At 39.7% G+C, this 20337-nt stretch overlaps 1 protein-coding gene and 1 long non-coding RNA gene across 2 annotated transcripts in view; one reads left to right on the top strand and one right to left on the bottom strand.

The window, feature by feature from the left end:
• Positions 1 to 20337, bottom strand: part of ROBO1 (roundabout guidance receptor 1) — a 796429-nt gene that overhangs the window by 141038 nt on the left and 635054 nt on the right. The window lies entirely within an intron of this gene.
• Positions 5127 to 9656, top strand: LOC149874317 (uncharacterized). Its single transcript, XR_016439919.1, has 4 exons — positions 5127 to 5227; positions 8078 to 8275; positions 9229 to 9469; positions 9554 to 9656. It is a non-coding gene; the product is annotated as an uncharacterized LOC149874317 (long non-coding RNA).

Here is a 20337-nt window from a genome sequence, read left to right as displayed (position 1 = left end):
AATTAGTTTATTGAACTTCTGACCCAGATCCCCTCCAGATTCAAGTCAACTCACTGTTCCCCTAGCATCCCAGGATGCTTTGCACCTCTCCCGCAAACCGTCCTCCCCACTACAGGCTATTCTCGGCCCAAGCTGTCAGCTCCAGCAGAGCAGGAAGGTGTGCTCTAGTGCCCCCTGGCTTCTGGCCTGGGCCACGGCAGGCATGTGACTACATTTCTGGAATCAAAAGTGAATGTCTGTTCACTTGCTTATTGGTTTAATCTATGCGGCTCAGACTAACCCACAAAGATTTAATTGCTTCAGCTTCAAGCTTTTTGACCATCTGTACTTAGCCCTTAGCTCCAAAGAACAGCTAAAGCCAGTACAGCTGGGCCAACTAAAAATGGCCTTTGGCACAAGAGAGGCTTAAATTCATTCATCCAGATCTATAAGTGATATCCCTTAGTTACTCTATCATTGCATCCTGATGGTTTTTTTTGGATATGTCTACAAAAGACATTGATTGTCTTACTTTTTTCTATATATGCCTTCCATCTTATTTTCAGTGAAGCTGAAATGGTAAGAAAAAACATGGAAAACAAACAAAAAACAAAAAAACAAAACAAAAGAGAGCCATTAAACAGAGCAGTTAAGAGACAAGTAAACTCCATATATTTGAACATTTTCTTCAATATGAAAATCAGTACTAAAAAAAACTGCAATGCAAAAGACTTCACAAATGAGCTTTCTGAATCTTCCCATTTCTTTCTCCAATCTTCTTAAAAGATATATTCAACCAAACTGCAATCTCACTATATCCTTCCTGATGGAATCTAGTCATCATAGACAATCATTCACCTAGGAATATTTGTGTCTCTGAAGGTCCGATATTTTAATACAGCTATGTTTCATAAAGTGCAAGTGTATTAGTTGATCTGCAAAAAGATGTCTAAGGTAACTGCAGGGAGGGGGGTTCATTATATATGTAAGCAATATTCTTTTTCTTAGTATTTATTACAATTATTTCTATGGACCAAATAAGAATGAGGCAATATGCACTAGGCACTGTATAAATTCAGAAATGTAGACTGACTTGGGGAAAGTAATTTAAGAGTACAGATATTTCTACTACTTTTCAGAATATTTCAGAAAGTTATTAGCACGTTGTCATTTAGAAACCTTGAATTTTCTAAAGGGCTTAAAAGGTTGAATCATTTTCTACATTTAATGAACTAAGAAAAATGTCTTAAATTAACTGACAGTTAAAGCCATATGGTTTTGGGACATCTTTAGCATACAAACACCATATGGAAGTAAGACATGTACGTAATTAGAATTTGGATGGGTTCTTTAAAATTAATTTTTTCCCCATGAATAGTGTCAGTATGATATAGCCACAATGGTGAAGGAATTATGTGAAAGGTAAGAATGTTTTGGGTATGGTATCTTTTATTGCAGTTGTTCCAGTAAAAGAGAGCATCCCAAAAATCGTTGCCTTTCTCATTAATAAAAATAAAATCACTATTCACATTCTGGAATTTACTGAGCCTTATTTGGCTTTTGGGGAACATTTTTAATATTAGCTGTTTTCAGGTCAAGAATTGATGATATAGCAATCTAGTACTGATTGACATAGAATTATATAGAACCAACCTCTGATACTGAATCTTAGAAAAATAATGTTGGAACAAGCCTCGAGAGATAATCTACTCTAACTCTCTCCTCAAGGCAGGATCATCTTTGTAAACCAGAGACAAATATTTGTTTAACCTGCACTTCACAACTTCTAGTGTCAGAGTCCATAACTGCTTTACTAATCTGTTCCAGTGCTTAGCCACCCTCCTAATTAGGAAGTTGTATCTTCCAGCCTAAATGTCCTTCAATGCGATTTATCCCATTAATTTTCTTGCTCCTGTGGACACAGAGAACAGCTGATTCTACACGTTGCTATACAGAAGGTGGCAAAGCTTTTAAAACAGTTTAGGAGGCAGGAATAAAACTGCCCTTGACATATGTCCATGCAATATTCTGTGAATCCAAAGCTGATGACTAATATGGTATATATGGAGAATGGGTTTGGCTAGTCAAGCATGTGTGTGTTGCCTCACAGAAGATATTTACCCAAAGTAAGGCTACCTTACACTTTTTTCTCACCCAGCGTTACTCCTCATTGTTTTGGTAGAGATTCTGTTCCATATAAAAGTAATCACTCTTAGGTCAGAGCTTATGCCCCTTGTTAAATTTTCCCATAGACTCAGGACTACAATTGAAAACACTAAATAGTTTATTTTTTTTTAGCTGAACATTTTTCATTGAAAAATAGCTTTAAAAAAAATCATCACAAGTGTCGTTATCAAAATCTTGTTCAATTCTTTGTTATTATGTAAATGGAAGTACGCCCTTTACATCCTGAATAGAAGTCAGTCTTTGGAGAACCACAATTATTCAACACAACTAAAATAATGAATATTAATACAGGAGGTAAAGTCAATGTCAGATAGGCTAGACATGTTCCATTATGTTAGAATGTCCTTATCTTTTTTTCTGATCCCAGAGAACGGAATTACTTGCACAGCTATAACATCTTGGGCTGACAAGTTCAATCTTAAGTCTAGTTAATACTGAAGAAAGAGACTTCCAAATGATTAACAAGGGGTCCATAGAAAGTGGTTTTAACATTTCTGAAGGTAGTTAAGTACTAGGATCACAGGGGATAGTTCTCATGTCTTTGGTGTCTTGGACTTTTTAACCATGTTTCATTTTACATTGTTTGAAAAAGGCAGCTCAGACACTTATTTTGCCATTTTTAAAATGTGCAATAAGAATTTTAGTTTGATTTGTTCTAGTTATAAAAAAAAATGAACAAAGAATGGAACAAATATATATTTTTAATTTCACACATATTTTATACATCAATGTCCATATAGAAAAAAATGAATTAGTCTACAGAACAATCAAAACATAAGCCTGGGGTAAAGGAACATAATAGAAATGAACGCCCCTTTTGCCTAAGTGACTTGAATCTGATGCAGATCAGAATTGACTAAAAATGAACAGGTATCCCAGTCACCAACATCACTGCACTGCTCTGTTAAACCTGCTGACAGTCACAGCAGAAGAGTCAAAGGTCCAGGTGACATCTCTGAAGAGCATCTATTAAAACTGAAAATTGAGACCCATTTACAAGCCTGGGAGAGGAAGCTTAAAGTATAGCCCACAATGTGCCTGTTACAAGGATAAATGCCAAACTTCAGTGTTGGGCCTCTTTCATGAACTCAAACCCTGTTAGTGATTTTTTTTAAAAGGTAGCTATCACTGAGATCACTTAGTGCATAAAGGATGTAGTTTTGCTCCTACTGAGGTCCAAACATTTTCTAAGGTTATGTTCTTGCTGTTTTCAGATGAGACAATGTTAGTTTGATATAAATGAAATGCGGGTGACCATGATGGACGGAATGCAATAGATGCTGCCTGCTTTCAGAAGCCAGCCTACAAGGGAGAACTCCCTAGATATTGCAGGCATTGTACATAGCAGAGGAGGAGACAGAAGCAAGCTTTCTGTGAATACCAAACTGTAAAAACTACTTCATTCATCACTGTTGAGTTGACAAGTGCATATTTTAAAAAAAGAAAATATAACATCAAACTGAGATGCTGGATTTTCTAAACACAAAACGCTGCTCACATATACTTCTTAAAACAAGATGCCTAAATAAAAGATTCTCCCCTGCTCCCCAACCTCAGGTGCTGTGTTCTCTACATTTGTGAAATTTACAATAAAAGCTTTGAATTGCCTGGTAACTGTTTCATAGCTGTGAAGGAATTTCTCAACAAACTGTAAGACATCATTCTATGCAATCCTTTGATTTTTGAAGGATGAAACTGAAGTCTCACATCTTACCTGTAGACTAGTGGGGGTTTTCTAGATGACTAATACCAACTCCTGGACAGAACTGTTATTTAAGTATAACTTGGCACTTTTCTTGAAGGGAAAAAATGAAAAATCAAAAGAAAAGGAGAGGAAGCTATGTATAAACCTTGCAAAGCTGTGGACAAACCAGGGAAAATGCACAAAAAAAGGACACTGTGGCAGGACACTGTTTGTCCCTGTCACTTTAAGGGCCAGAAGACAGCAGCCGGCAGGTGCCTGATTAGGGCAGCCATTTTAGATTCAGGGCTGCCCATATAAATAGGGCATTTTGCTACTGGGAAGCCAGGCAACAACATTGCCCGGCTGCAGGGCTGGTGGTATCATCTGGAGGTAAGGGAGGAGCTGTAAGAGATCGTCAGGAGGCTCCTAGTCTTGGGTATGACCTAAAACTGCACCCTTCTGGGTGTGGGTGGCCTGGGGGGGCTCTCAGTGGTGCAGGAGCCCCTAGGAAATGCCAGGCCAGTTACTGCCCTGGTGAAAGGTGGGTTGGGGCGCTGTGATGGTGGACCTTGCCTTTCTGTATCCTTTTATAATCTCCCAAAGACCTGTAAGTACCCCAAGTTTCCTGCCTGCCACGTCTTAGATGTTATTTAATATGTTCTGCTTTATGATGTCACTTCTCAGGGGGGTTGTTATATGTATGTATGTGTGTGTATGTACACACAGACAGACACACATAATTTGTTGTTTTATTTTCCTCTTTGGGTGTCTCTATTAGGAATCTCGGTATTACAGAAGAAAACTTCACTCGATTATTCCCACACACTCGCGTGTGTGTGTGTGTGTATTCACAATCAGATGCAGATTAATACTAATCTTTATCTTCATAACACTATACAAACTTTCGTTATCTTTAACGAGTGGTCCTTTTTTCTCTCTCTCTTTTTTTTTTTTTTAATAACAGTTATAACAGCTCTGTAATTTTATCTACATACTGTTCTTATTTAACCTTTATCAGTTTGGTTGGACTGAACTTGGTGTTAGTAAACAAAGTCCTTTGAACTTCGGTTTGTCCGTTTAGTTCCTTTTTTTTTTTTTCTTTTTGGAGCAGGCTTTTCTCTTCAAGCCTTGTTATTTCTCTCTCTTTTCTTTTGCTATCCTGAGTGTGTACCTTTCATCTGGTGTATGCCTGAAACCTTGAATCCTTGTGGTCAGCACTCAGTTGTTTTCACTAAGCTTGTGGGAGTGAGTCAATTCACTCTTCTCTTGTTTGTTTACTTTTCAGCATGGCTGCCAGCCGCGTCTCTGGTGCCTGTTCAGAGATCCGCCCCTCTTTCTCAGAGCTCCGCTCTCTCCAGAGACAAGAAAAATCCTGAGGTAAGTGTCTTATCTCTTGGAGATCTTCTTTCTCCCTCACTTTCTCCTTCAGACGCTCTTTTTTTCTTCTCCCTTTCTGAGACTCCCTTTTCCTCCTTTTCTTTCTTTTCCTGGAGCTTCTATCCTAATATGGTAATAGCTCCGGAAGCAGCGTTTTCCTGCTCTTTTTGCCACGTTGCTGTTTAGTCTTTCACAGGAGCCTTAACCCCAACTCCCACAACCAGGTGGGTTACCCCTTTGTAGGGTCTGGAAGGTGGACCCCAAAGAGAGCAAGAGGCCATAGACTCAAAAACCTGTCTGAACATCCCAACTGGTCAATGCTGGGGCCAGGACCAGAAGGGTCAAAGGGCTGGGGCCAACCATGAGGAATGCCCAACAGCTGAGGGCCTGAGGTTCTGATCGGCTTGGAGGTGGGCCAGGGCTAGTAGTCACACCCATAAGGGGGAGCAGCTCAGGGAGCTATGCAGCCGGGAATGAAAGCAGAATGGGCTGCCTGAATGGAGGGATCTAAGTGGGGTTCAACTAGTAGGATTCAGGGAGCCCAGTGTGGGGCTGGTGATATTGATAACATCTGGATGCCATCTGAGAGGCTTGGGCTGTAGTGTAGGGGAGGAACGGAGCCACAGATAGCACCCCCTGGCAACGGGGCAAGAAATGGGCAGCCTCCTGCTTTATTAGCATCAATTAAATAATTAACAACAAGGCATGGCAGACTATTAGCCCAAAAACAGGTGGGCGGGTCACTGGGAAGTCAGCCTGGAGAAGCCCCCCCGTTACAGACACCAACCACAATCACAGAAGCAAATGAATGATGGAAAACAAAAGTGTCTTTCAAATCTCAAGGTGTTGGCAGGATACTTTCTTCCCTTCATAATTTATACTGCATTTTTTTTTCATTTCAAACACTGCATTTAAAAGTACTGAACAGTTTGTTCATGGCAAGAAAAGCATTTTTCAGATATGCTTTAGTTTCAGGTAGGGCTGTGAAATGATTAAAAAATCTGATCACAATTAGTTGTGTGATAAACTCAGCTGCAATTAATCACGATTTTAATTGCACAGCTAAAAACTCAAAGTTATGTGCAGAAAAGTTATGCAAAATTATGCAGGTACTTTGTATGGTTGGGGTGTGTGTGTGTGTGTTTTGGAGCTCAGGGAGGGGGATTTGTGCATACCCTGGCAGGATGTGGGGTATAGTGAGTTAGGAGTGAGAAGAAGCAGCAGAGCTCAGGGGGCTGTGGCAAGGGAATGGGGGGCAGACAAACGCACAGAAAGACACTGCCCAGCAGGTAAGTGTGGGGGGAGGGAAGGGGAAGGAGAGGGGTAGATAGAGACCCCCATGGTGAGGGAAGAAAAGGGGCAGGGGCTGGGGTAAATGGAGCCTCAGGATGAGTTGTGGGATGGCTGGAGCCACAGGAGGCTCATCCAGGGGGACTCCCGCCCCTGTGCACACCCTGAGAGACATGGGGGGCATGTGCACCTCAGATTTATGCATGAGATGGAGGCAGGTTGCCATTGCAGGCTGGGGCTCTGAGCCCTGCTCCCTTTGCCCCCAGGGCCTCATCCTGGCTGTGTGACGTCCCCTGTCCACCTGGCAGTGGGCGGCATGTGGCGTTGCATGGCTCCCAGGTCAGACTCAGTGGGGCACAGAGCCTCAGAATGCAGCAGAAGCCCACCTTTGCCCTGCACACAAATCTGGGGGGCATATGCCCCCCATGCCTCCCCTGGGGTGAGTTCAGTGGTGGGAGACATCCCATGCTCCTGGACAAGCTACCTGAAGCTCCAACCATGCCATGACCTTACCTGGGATGCAGTCACCCTAGTCCTTGCCCCTGCCTCTGCCTCACTCCCTCTATCACCACGTGGGCCTCCATCTGCCCCCCCATACCCTTTCCCTTGCCCATGCCCCTTCCCCTTCAGACTTGCCTGCTGGGCAGCGATTCACAAACTCAGGAATGCAGGGCTGCATATGTGTGTCTGGACACACTCCTCCTCCCCCACCCTGCCCGCTGCAGCTGCCCAGAGCCTGTGCCCTGGCTGCCCTGTGGTCCTCTGCATTGGTACCGCTGCCCTAAGGGATGGTCCAGAGGCGGTGGTGACAGTGGCAGAGTTGAGCCCAGGTTTGGGCTCCAAAACTGCATGTGCGATTAACACATTAAAACAATTAACATTAACAATGATTAACTCGTTAACCATGATTAATTTACAGCCCCACTTACAGGATGCACACCTGTTCCTTTTGAAGTCAGTAGACGCATTGGTATTGACTTAAATTGGTTAGGATGAAAAATGCCTGGCACAAATCTGGATTAATGACACAGTTCTTCTGATTACAAAACTCTCACTGATTCCAACAGAGGTTACCATCTTGCAAAGCTATTCTCTGTTTATTAATAGGCTTAAATCCAGGATTCCAAGTGTAAATAAAAATTCCAAAAACATTTACATATTTAATTTTGCACCTTCAGCTTTGAAAAAATAACTTGAATGCTTTCTTTTAACGTTTAGTAAGATCTCAAAACATTTACACATTAAAGTATTGTCAACCTTAGAGGAATTGCTCCTGAGAGGAAAAAATAGGGACTTACACGTGCAGACTTACAAAGTCTCATTTGCATTATAAGACAAAGCATTTTCAAACCAGCATAATCACTAACAGCTGAAGTAGTGTGCATTATGTTTTTCAAGGAACAATGACATCTGTTGTTTTAGGAGAATAGGGAATCCTGAATTCAGGTCCTGACATACAAGATGTCATGTATTCCATTTGTTTACAAACAGAACCAGCTAATGAGGATCTGGTAATTATATTTTTTACTTACTTAGCCCCTTTCCTTTCATCCTTCACAGATTGAATTAATGCAGATCTCACAAGACTACTGAGATTGGGAAGGAATCTGATAGTGGGAGCATATACGACTCACAGGAGCACACAGGAAGCCAACAATCATGCCTGGGATAGAATCTCCTAATTCCTGACACTTTCTAGTGCAGCAGTCAACAACTCTTTGTATCCATGGGCTGAGAACAAGTTGGCTCAGTTCAGAGGTAGAGTGGAGCTAGAACCCAACCTTCTCTCTACCTACTAGCTGTGGTGGGGGTACAGCCCCCAGCCACCCAACTAGCTCTATGGGCCATAGTTGTTAACCCAGGTCTTAATTTATTTTAACCACTGAACAATCTTTTCTCTTATCTACAACTTTTTCCTTCAAAAAATTGCTTTGAAGTTCAAGATCAAAAACAGTTTTGAATAATTTGTAATTTTATGGTGTAACGGTGTTAGGTCTTTACTTTTGGGCAATAAAGTAATCCTTTAGCAAAATGAAACCATTCATTCTGGGAATATGGGCTCACATTGTGTTACTATAAACTATTCTAACCATACAGTTTTCAACTTCTGCTTCTACAATAATAATTAAAATAATAATTCTAATAATAATTATAAACAGTATTTCCATATAATTTCCAAGCCCTCCTTTCAGGCCTTAGAAGTCTTCAACCCGAGACAGAAGCTTAGATTTAATATTACAATTCAGAAAGGTCTTCAGAACCAAAGCACAACACACAAAGCAGCCATCAGAAAATATTTCATTAAAGTTGGACAAAAAAAAGAAGATTCCTTCTTTTCATTCAAACATTCAGAACATGCATCATAACCTGATATAGTCAATTTGAAATTTCAGGACATAAAACATAAGAATTCCCAGTCAAATACCTTTAAGTCAAAACCATGATTAAGGTTGTATTCTTTTCAAAGAACTAAATGGGAAATTTTCTAGGCCAACCCAAAGTTATATAAACATAGATTTGCATGGCAAATTTCAACCTAAACAGTATTCTACTCAGCACTGGGAAGGTTTAAGCAGATATCTAAGAAAGTGCTTGCTCTCATGCTTTAGCTTTTGGGGCTTTACTTTTTAATAGAATCACTCTCTCTAGGAAGTCTCTTTTCTCCTTAACTTGTTGAAGTTTTTATTTCCTTTTCCTTTACATTTGAATAGTTTATCCTCCTTCAGAAAGCTGAAACAAGGAATTTTTTTCCCCTGAAAAATACACCATCACAGCAGGAACAGAAGCCAAAAGAAAACACATTAAATTAGAAGAAAGTAGACTTGACTTGCCCTCTCAATAAAATTTACTGAAATACTTTTATTTATTTGGAGAAGGAGAGATCCTCTGCTTTCCTTTTGCCTTCTTCACCTGCTGCTGGCATGCAGTCTTTGTCAGAAAACTTCAGAGCAGGTGAGTTTGCCTCCCTTCCTCATGCATGCCAATCTGTACTTAAACAAAATCAGTCTCATGGCTACAAATTGGGTCTCTCTACAGGTGCAGTCATTAGAAGGTTTGGACATCATGATTTCCAGAGGTTAGATGTTTCTCATGGCAAACAATTCAATATTTTGTGACCTTCCTAAAAACAATAAAGCCCTAAACATGAATCTTTACAAAGTCTGAACAGGAAAATATTGAATATATAAGCTGACTCTTGAACATCTTCCAGCTATTCTTAAATGTTTTCTGTGGGAAGGGGAAAAAAACCCACATTATTTCTTCTCTTGAAATATTAAATATATGCATAATAAAGACTCAAATCCATTGACAGTCCTGCTGGGTGCATATACAACTGGTTCAGACTTCCTGCTACTCAAGTGGATTAATAACCTGTATTTGACCATATGCCAAAATATAATTGAGAGAAGTTGTAACTTGTGAAGAAAAAAAAATTCTATCAATTGCCAGATGCAAAAAACAGCAACATAAGTCCAGTAGATGAACAGTGTTAAAAAGACTCTCCATCTCCCTCCCTCTCAGTTTTGGTCTAGTCTACAAAGTCCTACACAGGAGTCTTGGATGATATCCAATGACTTAACATGCTAGTCCCATTCTTCTGAGCATGCTGGATTTTACTACTTGAAAAAATCCTGACTGGAGGAAATTGTAAGTATATTAGGACCTGGAGAGAAAGAGAGAGAAGTCCTCTGTTGGGTTGAGGAAACCCAAGAACTATAAAATTATTATTTTTAAAGTGCTGTGATTTGGACTAGATTTTTCATATGACAAGAAGCATTGCAGGAGATTTAGTAAAGCAAAACTATCCAAACAAAGGGAAATAAGCAAAAGTGAAACAGACAGAACTGAAAAAAATAAGGACAACCCCCCCACAAACCATCAAAGCAATCCAAACAAGACAGCTCTAATCACTCACATGTGCTCAAGGCTCCAAGAATGGGCATCCCTTTTCTCCCCTACTTTTATTTTACATTTTTCTTCTTTTGATTAGAAGTTAATATTTGCAAGTTCAGCATACTGATCACTGAGTCTTGGCTTTTCTTCCTTTTTTTAAATAACATGCTCTTAGAGCTGGTGTACTTTTACTTTAAAAAAATAATAATTCAGGGAAAAAAGCATAGTCTACAATGAGGCTTCAGTTAGCTGACATCTGATATTTAGATTTTAAGTGACAACATGTGGTTCCTGCTGTCTGCAAGTGACTAGAAATAACAAGAATGCCAAGAACAATCTAATATATACTGTCCATTGGAGACTCTTAAGAAAAAAAGCACAAAATTCCTCCCAGAAAAGGGGAGTTGTGGGTTTCAAAGTCAAATTGGGAGGAGATTTTGGTTGACTCAGTTCTGATACCAACCATCACAAATAATCAAACTACTGCACTTGGAGAACTGCCGGTTATCTCTTTCTAACTCTAGATAAACAGAAATAACTTTTCCCCTTTAAAAAAAACAAAAAACAAAAACAAAAAAAAACAAAACAAAAAAAAACCCGTTGGGACTTCAACACATGCTTAAAGATAAACATGTGCTTACGTATTTCCCTGATTCAGTACATGTCCCTGCAATGCTCATTGGTCACCAAAAGATAGGGCAAAGTAATGCAGCTCAACCTGATGTCCTGCTAGCTTAACCAAACTACTTTCAATAGCGAAACAAGCATTATTTAAGAAAAATCAGTTACATGCAATACACACAGAATTTAGTTTTAGGTCCACACTACATATTAGACAAATGTCATTCAAAAAATTAAAGTCAGAAATTTGTAACAGAATATGACTACACAGTTAAATCATAATCAATAGCTCTCTTCTTCCCATATTTTTCACCTAGAACACCTACATTGAAGCTACTCAGCTGTGAAGATAGCTGGCATGGTTTTGGCAATAAGTTTTGTAGGGAGCATGTCACCTCTGTGGACATTGCAATTTTTTCTCTAGGATGCAATGCAAAGTGTGGGTTTTAACCTTAAAAACTCTTTAGAGCTTTGCTCTTATCTTCCTTAAATTGTATTTCTTTCTCCATTTCTACGATCAGATCTACCTGGTATACGAGTAGAAAAGGGCATTTCCTATAGATGGATTTTGACTCCAAACTGTACACTCACCACTAGTCTAACAAAGGGCACTGATAAAAATGATATTCGTTGCATGTTTAGCTCCGGGATAATACTCCTCAGCCATTCCCTGACAAGTGCATGGCAACGGAGTACTTTAGAAGTGCCCAATCATGCAACATGTTATTTAATGAGGGTTCAGCTGAAGGTGCACCAAAGCAGAGCACCTTCATTAACTTCTGTTTGCTCTTGTGTGTGAGCAGGGCTGGACTGATACAGTCCAGCTCCACCCCGGTGCTCTTTGCACTTCAGGGAGAGGGGGCAAGTGGATTGCCCCCATCCACCAATCTACCCCACAAAACACAGACTGGGCAAACTGCATATTGGTGCTCTCTCTCCTCCCCCATCCTGAAGACTGTAACAAAGCTGGGAAGGGGGGAGGGGCTGGGGAGAAAAGCTGCAGATATGCAGCCTCCTTCCACTGGGTCAGCTCCAAAGTACAGTTCAAGCCTAGCCCCTCCCCAACCAAACAGAAAATGTCTGTGGGGTACCAGAGTGTCACTGTAATTCTTGGTGCTTTCTGTGAAGTGCCATGACTTACAGCAGGGAGCTGCATGTCTGTCAGCACCCAAAAAGGTCAGTTTTTTGCTTTTAAGAATTGCTTTCAAAGCCCCCTTATTTACTTAGGGTTTTCCTGAAGTACTTAGTGGACGAGACTGCTTTCATTTGTGAAAGTGAGAGCAAGACAAAATTATTTTGTGAATTTGTTTCCAGTTTATTTCATTTTCAGCATATTTTATAAGTACTGTAATATAGGAAATAGATATATCATGTAAGTGGAAAATAGAGCCTTGAGTTTACGGTTCTATATTTCTTGCACAACAGTTGATGATACCACTTACATGCAAACATATTTCACAGCCTCCAGATTCAGATCATATTTTGGTCTTGGGTACTTTTAAAACATCTGCATCACATGCTGAACCCATACTCATCTTTGCTTTGACCCACAACAAATATTTTTGTTTCATTTTGTGTAGGAAGCAATTGGATGTGCTTTCTAAGGCTAATTCCTAGGCTGAATGTACAGACTATAAATAAGTCTCTTTTCAATTCTCCACATTTCCCTATAACTTCCCCCCTTACCAACCAAAAAAAATAGGTTCTCTCTTCAATAAGGCATAATAATTTAAACCAATAAAAAAACAAAACAGATTCTTAGTCTCTTCATATAATAAATCACCTTTACTTTGGACTATTTACAGAATTCAGTCTTGAAGGCTGTGGGCACTGAAAGGGAATTCTAATATAAAAGCCTTAATCTGTCTGTCCCTCTGTCTGTAACGCTCTGATGGGATGACAAACAGCCCATCAGAGTGGGAAGAAGTGTTCGGATAGGTGGCAACATGCCATCAAGAAGGACGGGACACAGGGGATGGAGCACTGGCTACAGAGCTCACTGGAGGTGATGACACCCTGCTCCCTAGAGGTAACTGTAATGGAGGGGATGGAACAGGGGGGCCAGACCAGCAGCACTAACTTTGACCCCCTTCCCTGCTCCCTGCAGGTGATGATGGAGTGTGGGGGGGCGCAAGATCACCTGAGCTGGCCTCACCCCCACACCTTGCTCCTTGGAGGTGACGGTGGGAGCAGCACAAAGCGGGGTCAGGACACCGTGGTGGGGTGAGGTCACTGGTGCTGCCCTCGGCCTGCCCCTCCCCACTTCTGTTTTGTTACCATGTAGAAGACTGACACAGCAGCAGTGAGAGGAAGTGCGGGTCCAACACGGGGGGAAGAAGCGAGTGTGCCACGGTGGTGGTGGTGGGAGGAAGGGGAGGAGTGGGCCCAGGCCTGATGGGGGGCTGGGGAAGCAGGCCCGATGTGGTGGTGGGCCGGAGCAGTGGGCCTGGCCCAACACAGCCTGACCAGGAAGGGAGTAGCGTGCCTCCTTTCCCCCCTACTCGGGCACGAGCCCATTCCTCCTCCACTGTGGCAGGGAGGGGAAGGGAAATGAGCCTACACCCCAAGAAGCAGGAGGGAGGGGAAGTGGAGGTCTGGATGTGGGGGGCATGGGGCTCCATCCCTGCCCACTCCCCAGAGCAATTAGCTAGTGTTAAGATAATTGCCACCTTTTTTTTTTTTCAAATTTTTAAAGGTGGAGAAGCACCCCTCAATTGTAATTTTATCATTTCAGATGGTCCTTAAGGTTCAACAGTTTCAGAAATTCCCTTGAAAAAGAAAGTTGTGATATCTATGTCTAGGCCTTTGAAAGTTTCAAAAATCCAGTATCTAACATGTATCCTATTTGCTACAGAACCTAATCCAGCTGCAGGCATTTATTTTCTTTCACTATCTAAGTCATCAGTTCATGACCAAAGACAGAAGAATTCCATGGAGAATTTTGACTCAATCTAGCAGTCAACAAATTCCCTTAAACCAGTGGTATATCTGTAAGGGAACTTCATTTTTTCTCTCATCCCTTTACTTTATTTTTATATTGTAATACCAGAAATCACTATAAGATAAGGTACAGCATTCACGCATGCCTAGTGAATTAGCACAGTAGAAGGTTTGTTACAGCTGGACCAAACAATACAGAGAAACTTTAATATTCTCCATGTTGCACAGTGCAACTAACATTTTGGAAGGCAGCAAAGTAGCTTCTACTTTGAATTTATGAAAATAAACTGTGCCTCAATTATAGCAATATCACCACTAATTCAAAGAAATACACAATCACTGGTCATTCTAATTGTGTACTGAAAAACTAAAATTCAGAGAAAATAAAGAAAAGGCAGATGCATTCAGCCACCGGAAATAAGTGATCTTTGGCTCTGCACACAGTAATGAAATAGTTAACAATGCTAGCTGTTCAGTGGTCATAATTAGTTTTCTCATGTTACTTTGAATTATGATGAATAGAGGAAGTTCACACTTTTCTTAAGGCTATAGTTTCAGTTCGTCTGAATACAGTCTCACAGAGACAATGACTTACATTGTTAGGCATATCTCTGGAAAAAGAGTGGCTAGGCGGCTACTTTGGCTCACCTGAAAACCTAGTCCATGTAGAATTCAATAAATATCTGTAGGAAATACCCTAAATCCACAGGCTCTCATCTGGTACACCTTCCATGTCCTTTATCATGAAGCTCATATTTGGTTACATGCATAAGTATTATCTAAATTTACACGGCAATATTTTCTTTTGGAGATCCACAATGAAAAGTCTCACAGTCTTTGTTAGCCTTTGCAGGTATAATCATCCAGTAACAGTATTTTAGTCTGTTCAAATTCTTATTAATTGGTCATTATCATAATATCAAAATGTGTAGATTATCATCCATGATTTCATGCATGATATATTGGTGAAGCTCAGATTTAAAAAAAAAATTACATGAATACAGCAACAAATTAATAGGATTAAAGCACAATATCTATTATAAATTGACCAGCCTATTTTCTAGAAAACACATAATGCTGTCCCCCCAAAAATTACCAAACTTGACTATAAGAAACAAAGGAGTTTATAATAATGTAATGCTCAGAGCACTAAATAATTTAATACCAGTTTACTCTCAGACACTATGATTAGCAGCATTGTGATAGCACCTGTAGACTCTATTCAAAAGTGAAGCTGACTTTTGATATATAACATACAAACATATCGGAGAAGGCACGCTTTGCTGTTAGAAGCTTACAGCTGAATTTGACGCAGAGACTAGATTACTTCAAACCAGTAGTCCTCAACCTTTTTAGATGCAACTCACCCCACACTAGACTGAAGGCACCCATTAGGAAATGCCAGCTCTTAGTTCTCACTTGTTTTCTGACTACATACAAATAATAAAACAATTCCTTTATTGCAAAAAACTCAAAATGACCTCAACAGGTCAACATACTTTTAACAGTATGGATTCCTATTTGAAATCCCTGCATTTATTTTGTGAATCCAATCTGAACACCTAACAGTGGTAACATTGTGTGACATCCCACAGTAATCTTGAAAGGATCTCAAGTCACCGCAGGGTGCTATGTCACCCTGGTTGAAAATCACTACTCCAGACATACCCAGTTCACTGCTTTTCCTCCAGTTAATCTACTCCTGTCATATGATATGGTAAAGACATGATACAGGGCTAGAAGGACCATGGTCTGACTCAGTATGGCACTTAGTTCTTATGTTTTCATGTACGCCTACAAAAAAACCCAAATCCTACCAATGCACTTCACTGCATTCACAGTTCCTCCCCATGAAAGGAAGAATGACTCATATGTGACAGATGTTAGTCATACAGCTTAGGGCATCCCTGAAAAGTGATTAGCTATTATTGTGATGACAGTGACATGAAAATGAATTGGAACAGAATGGAACAGAGTAAAAGGTGGCATAAAGATCATTTCTTATAAGACTGAAAGATCGATCATGCAGATATTGAAGGAAACTGAAGTCTACAGATCTGATAAGAGCCAAGAACAGGCTAACAGAGAGGGTAGATTTGTGAATGGCCTCAGGAGAAGACAAGGACAAGAACCTTGTGGTGAAACAGAAGTTAGTCCAGAGACGAGGGTTCAAAATGCAGTCAGAACAGCAGGAGCAGCAGATGAATCAGGAAGACGCATTTGGAATGGAGGGGAGGGTGTAAGAGACCCAAGATTTTTCATTTAATAATGTTGTATACAAGGAAACAGCAAGTTTTGGAAGCATCCTTATCTTCTTTCAGTGATTTCTAAAGACCACTTTACAGGTGTTCAAATTCATTCTATCCTGGGTGTCAAGTTTATGTCAACAAAGTCCTGGTTAAATTACTAGTGCAAACAATGTTAAAAATGGAAATCATTAATGTAACTTCTCCTGACCCTTGAACCAATGGTGGGGTCAGCAGAGGAGATTAAGAAAGAAAAAAATAAGAACCTACCTTTTCAGGAAGTCTGGAGGCAAAGAGGAAGCTGGAGGGAAGAACTAGGATGAGTAGAAGTTGATGAGGGAACCACATAGATGCTTGAAAGGAAATGAATTACTTATGTGTGGTTTCTTTTTTAACTACTGCTTGGCATGTTGTGTACTTCATATGTAATCCCACTGGAACTTCTAGAAATTAGCGACTTGATTATACAGTGAATATGCGTTTTGCAGCAATTGAGTTAACTTGGGTCAGGAAAAACAGGAAATGAAATACAGAAGAAAAAAATGGAAGAAAATAAGAAAATGGCAGAGAAGAGCTGACAGGAAGAAAAAAACTCACAGCAAGAATGCAACTCTGCATATTGATAGCACTGGAGAAGCTCTGCCAGTCCCAGAAATCCAGAACTTAAATGCTTACATTTTACATGTATATGTGCATAGACAGACAGACAGACAGAAAGAAACATGTAATACACATGCACATGTGCGTCTGTAAATAAAATCTTTATTCTCACACAAGAAACAACCACAAATTCCCTTCCATCAGTGTTTGTTGCCTCATCCTTAATGCATCCCCCCAGTACAATTGTCACCACTGAAATTTATCCTTTAAATAAAAGGTCTCTAAATAGAGATGGGACTAATTTCTACTTCACCTGCACCCCAGCTCTTCTGGCATTAGAAACAACCAGTTTTATCAGTATGCATAGTAATATCTGCTGAGTTTTTTCTGTTATGACAAAGATCACATTAGGATCTAGATAGTTTTACTACTGTGAAAAGCACAATGAGTTTGAGAACAGCTTCCAAAGAATGCTGAATACAGTCCTTTTTCAACAATTAATTAGCAAGCACATTGTGGCAAACAAAATACTTCTGAGTGCATACCAGTTTTTATGGAGCAATTTATTCCAGCAGAAGTTTACAGGCATATTTTTGAATTTGTCAATATTTTATCACTCAGTTACATAAATACAATATTTTGTAAGACACACAGACTGTATTAGACTTCTGACATGTTATTTAAAGGTCACGTTTAAAATAGCAATATACAATTCAAGCTAAAATGTGTTTCAGATAACAGTGTCATTCAAAAATGCTGATGTCACAGAACAGCACACATAAAAACAATAACAACCTGAATTATTCATTTCACATCTTGGATCTTAAAACCTACGAATCTGGAACATAGAAAGACGAGTAGCTTCTCAGCATTTTTCTTTTAAAAACTCAAATGAGGATTATTCAGGATAAATGACAGATAAGAATTAATAAGAGGTAGGGGTGGAAACTGCATGCAGAGTATTGCACCCATATTACAATGCAAAAGTTTGGCTTTCCTTGTTAAAATTAGGAGCAATTACTCTTTTGTGCCACCATCCCCTTTTATGCATCTGTAAAGGATTTTACTTATTTTTTTTAAAGTTACTATGCCCTCTTTTTTTTTCTATCACCTTCACTATTACTTCACATAAAAAATTAAGAGGCATTCTGAAGAAATACGTGAAAATAGAAGAAGCCTGATTTCACCCAACTTTACTTCTGATCTGGTCAGTGTGGTTGTGACTACTAAGCAAGTTTTCTGTATATAGTTTCCCATGTGAAAAAGAGTGAGGATTAGAATTGTTCATGCTATTCTGTGGTTGTGGGTAAGGCCAGTTATTCACCATACATGGTCTACATTCACATGGCTTACTTCAAGTTGCATTAGCACAGTGGGAGGCAACGTATACAAGTGTTTGCCACTCCTGAGAGCCACATAGGGAAACCAGTTTAAGTAACTCAGCGTGGGGGGTGGGAGGGGAGGATTGCCTGGTTAGAGGGAGGGATAGGGGCAAAAACAAGCCCTGGGTCAGGGAGAATAGTGCAGCCCTGATGCTAACCTGTATGATTGGGCTTTTCCAGTCCTGAGGCTGTGCTCTGAAGGTGTACAGGTGTTCCATACATTGGTTAGGTTGATATAAATGTAATAGGTGTATTTACCCTTTGTGAATGCGCTTTTTTAAATAAGTATTGCCACCAAAACAAAAGCCAATGTTTTGAGTAAAAGTGAAGGCCTACATGGTTATTGACCCAATACCAACAACAACAATACCAAAAAGTGCAGGCTCAAAAAGGTTGCTTAGTTAGAATGTTACAGATTTTTTTTGACCTAGGTGATCCCCTTTTTAACGTTAGTGAGGGTGCACTCAAAAATATGCCACATAATGGAAAAAATAGGACTTAGGAAAAAGTCTCCAGAGAAGTATTTTAGCTGTCAAATGACTGATGCAAAGTATGTCCGTACTCTGGTGCTCCCAGTTTCTCTAACGAGAAGGAATGTTAGTGGGACAAAATTTGAAAAAATTGATTTTTTTTTAAATGTTCAGAAATGGAAAACAGAGCTATTCCCCTGGTTGTACTTAAGGCTACCCCTGTTGGCCTATCCAATTGTACAGGAAGAGTTTATGATTTCCACCATATCCCCCATGGGGAAAAAAACTAATTGGATGGAAACAGAACATATCACCTGTTTTGCTTTGACATTATGACAACAAATTTTAGATTCAACAAATTACATTAAAGATAAACATTTCCCCCAATGCTAGATGTTCTTTTCTGCTTCATTTGGAATACACAAACAAGGATTAACCAGATTTACAAGCATATGCTTTCATACTGTGGTGTAAAGAATACACTGGAGAGAAATCATGTTGAGCTCCAATGCACTGTGAAAATTGCTCTTGGACCTATTTTTCTATAAACAAGGAGACAAAATGTTTAGACAGAGATTCTTCACACAGTGCATCAGGCAAACTCAGTAGAAACATGATTATCAGTGATTCTCAGTCTTCTTAGACTTGAGGCATACCTAATTTGGCTCGAGGCACACCTCTGAAAGTGCCAATTATTACTTTTCACTAGCTTTTTGACTACAGAAAAACAACAGAACAATTCTGTTGCTAAGAATTTAGACGGACAACAACAGGTCAGGACATTCTTAACGCTATGAGTTCCCATCTGAAATCTCTGGGTTTATCTTGTAAATCAGACTTATGTGTGTTAACATTGTATGGCACAACACAGCACCCTTGAAAGGGTCTCAAGGTACCCCATGGTACCAGGGCAACCCAGCTGAGAATCACTAGTGTATAGTGATCAGACTACAATGAAGACTAAGAAAAAAACTGAATAATGCTAGTAGAACTGTAGTCATGACATATGGATGTCTATATACATACACACACACACGATCAGTCACCAATAACTAACTAATCAATAACTACATTCATCTGTACTCTCTTATCATGTTTCTTCCATTTATTTCTCCCCAGAACCTTAAACACATGCAATTTTATTTTGCTTTAATAAACAACAATATGCAAAGAACCCCTTATTACCATGCTATCAAAAAAAAAACCAACTTGTTTTTTTTGAAGTTTACTGGGAGAAAATTATATTTTCTTTTTCTTGCATTCCATAGGATTGTGTGTCCAACTTGGATCTTATTTAACAATTACTTAAAAAAATTAAGTAGTTCCAATACAAAAATTATGGAACTGGTTTCATGATGTCAGGTTTGCCCCAGAAACCAAACTATTGCTTGCTTTCTGCTGCCTGAAAACCATCTATCATCTACTAGTTGAGAAGTTCTACCCCAAGACTACTACTTCTGCTATTGAAAGGAAAGGAATTTTTCAGATTGTAAAAGCCTTGGGTTGATGTTTTAGATATGATGGTCCAGGAAAAATGGAGGGAAGGATTTTCATTGTGAAACCTGAGGAAGAATACCATGGTATCTGAAAGCTTATCTGTGTTCCTCCCTACTAGGTAACTGCTCCAATAAAAAACAACCCACAAAATATCTTGCCTCAGATTGTGA

The sequence above is a fragment of the Crocodylus siamensis genome, chromosome 1 (genome assembly GCF_052110815.1).
Source record: "Crocodylus siamensis isolate JL-2025a chromosome 1, ASM5211081v1, whole genome shotgun sequence".
Lineage (NCBI taxonomy): Eukaryota > Metazoa > Chordata > Crocodylia > Crocodylidae > Crocodylus > Crocodylus siamensis.
The sequence above is the reverse complement of the archived record's forward strand: the minus strand, read 5'-3'. Positions and strand labels throughout refer to the sequence as shown.